This window comes from Amia ocellicauda, chromosome 20, assembly GCF_036373705.1.
Source record: "Amia ocellicauda isolate fAmiCal2 chromosome 20, fAmiCal2.hap1, whole genome shotgun sequence".
NCBI classification, from domain to species: Eukaryota; Metazoa; Chordata; class Actinopteri; order Amiiformes; family Amiidae; genus Amia; species Amia ocellicauda.
In genome coordinates, this window is record NC_089869.1 from 24,100,050 (window position 1) to 24,102,549 (window position 2,500).

General features: G+C 47.4%; 1 protein-coding gene across 1 annotated transcript in view; it reads left to right on the forward strand.

Annotated features, from left to right (window-relative positions):
* The first annotated feature begins 2,336 nt into the window (after positions 1-2,336).
* The window catches only part of LOC136715518 (prolyl 4-hydroxylase subunit alpha-1), a 16,119-nt gene continuing 15,955 nt past the window's right edge, over positions 2,337-2,500 (forward strand). The window contains exon 1 of the mRNA XM_066692725.1: positions 2,337-2,468. The gene's annotated coding sequence lies outside the window, so the exon portion shown is untranslated. The remainder of the gene's footprint in view (positions 2,469-2,500) is intronic.

Below are 2,500 nucleotides of genomic sequence, written 5' to 3' on the forward strand. Positions count from 1 at the left end.
CACTGTTGAACAGGTGGTAGTAATAATAAGAATAAAAGCTCCAAATAGAATTTAAAGTTTCTTAAGTTATTTTGTCTGTATGTGATAAGCATGATATATAATTGAATATGTATTATTTGTATATGTAACATTGTATAAGTTAAATGATAGTACGCAGGTTAATTGTGTGCAGGATATTATGATTAGCCTAATGTTATTTCTATTATGAATATATAATAAAGATCTTGCAACAGAACAAGACTGCGTTTTGTCACATCATTGCAGAAAAACATTTTAGTTGAAGAGAGTGATCCGAAACCCGGGCGGACCGGGTCACCTCTCTGCACATTACATCTGTGTGGCATTTTATACACAGAAAGGTGCGGCTGTGCTCTTTCAACGAGAAATGTATAGGTCACTGCATACTAACACACATTATTATTATTATTATTATTATTAATAATTAATTTATTTATTTATTAGCAGACACACTTATCCAGGGCGACTTACAATACATAAGAGCATTATAAAAGTGCAATACAGTCTAAAATTACAGATCACAACGTAGTACAAATTACAAGTTCAAAATTGCATAAGTGCATAAGAAAATATACAGTTAATACAGGTCCTACATCCTAGAGTTTGAGCTAATAATTGCAGACAAGATGTGAAGTCCTAGTTAAAGCTCAGGGAAGGGACACAGTGGTCAACAATGTGAGCAATGCGAGTAGCAGCACCGTGAGAGCACGCTGTGTGATGAAACCAGATGTAGTGCGACTGCAGACAGCTGAGGAATAGAACTAGATGAAGTAACGCAAGAGAAAGACCTAGGAGTCTATGTGGACTCCTCACTTTCTCCATCCAAACAATGTGGGGAAGCAATAAAAAAGGCAAACACAATGCTAGGGTATATTGTCAAAAGTGTAGAATTGAGAACAAGGGCAGTGATGTTCAGACTGTACAATGCACTAGTTAGAGCTCATCTGGATACTGTGTGCAGTTCTGGGCTCCACACTTCAAGAAAGATATCGCTGCTCTAGAGGCAGTTCAGAGGAGAGCAACCAGACTTATTCCAGGTCTGAAGGGAATGTCCTACTGAGAGACTGAGGAACTGAACCTTTTCACCCTGGAACAGAGGAGACTACGTGGGGACTTGATCCAAGTCTTCAAAATCATGAAAGGCATCGACCACATCAAACCAGAGGAGCTTTTCCAGATCAGCAGGGACACACGCACCCGGGACACAAATGGAAATTGGGCTTCAAGGCATTCAAGACAGAAAACAGGAGACACTTCTTCTCACAGAGAGGCGTCACAATCTGAACAAACTCCCCAGCGATGTGGCTGAAGAGACAATTTGGGAACATTCAAAAACAGACTGGATAGGATCCTTGATCACTTAGTTATTAATGGACACCAAACGAGCACGATGGGGCAAATGGGCTCCTCTCGATTGGACACTGTCTTATGTTCTTATTTGTCCCCTGCCACAACACCTTTTGTGTCCACTAAATCACTTTCTGGTAGGACACTGCCCCATGTAACATGCCAACATCTGCATCATGTCAATGAAGACAGTGATAGCGCTTGCCAATGTGGTAAGTTAGCTGTTGGAAATATGAACTTATTCTGGCCAAATCTGATGTGATAATCAGGCCAGTGCAGAGTGAATGTGCAGGAAAAACCATTGAAGACACGACGCGCTCTGGGCTGGTGCTCTGCCTGTGGGGAGCTCCGGTTACAGTCTCCCCGGGGGGGTGCTCTTCAGTCGGGAGCTTTAATTGATAGTGGGAGTGAATGGGTAAGGAGTGGAAACGCGTAATTACAGAGGACTCTGTCTTTATGGGACAATCAAGCCGCTGAGACATGGGCTACGTGAGGGCCGCAGTGTTTTCTGGAAGTTTCCTGAACTCCCTGGCCGGGAGAAGCGCCGTCTGTTTGGCTCAGTCCTCTGTCCTCTGTGGGGAAGAGATAAACCATGACTTATATCACAGTTCACATGTCTGATGCTGAGCATTTAAAGTAAATCATGCATACAGAGCCAAGGGTGTATGTTGCATCGTGTGTGTGACAGGACCCGGCTCATATCAGCGCATGTATTCATGTGTGGGTGTGCACGGTTAGTGCATGCCGGCCGCAGTCCCGCCCAGCCAGGCCTCCGGGCACAAAGAGTGCGAAAAGAGCAGAGAAAGAGGAGAAGAGGGAAAACAGAAATGTGCCACGGAGCAGCAGTGTACACGCATGCGCAGTGCCCCGGTGCAGGCCCGGCTGTGTGCGCGGCCGCACGTAAGCGCTGCGCCGCCGAGACCGACCGCCAGGGGGCGCCGCCGGGCCCGGGCACGCCGCCTGCACACGGAGCGACCGAAAACCGGGCAGAGTGTCGTAAAGCGGCCGGCGAGGGGGCAGGATCCGAGGCGCAGGCGCGGCGCTCCACTCCTCTGCTCTCCGGGCTCCGCGCAGGGTGCCGCCGCGACGCTGAGCATCTCACGGTAAGACGCTGCCGGCCTGCGGCCCCGGCGGC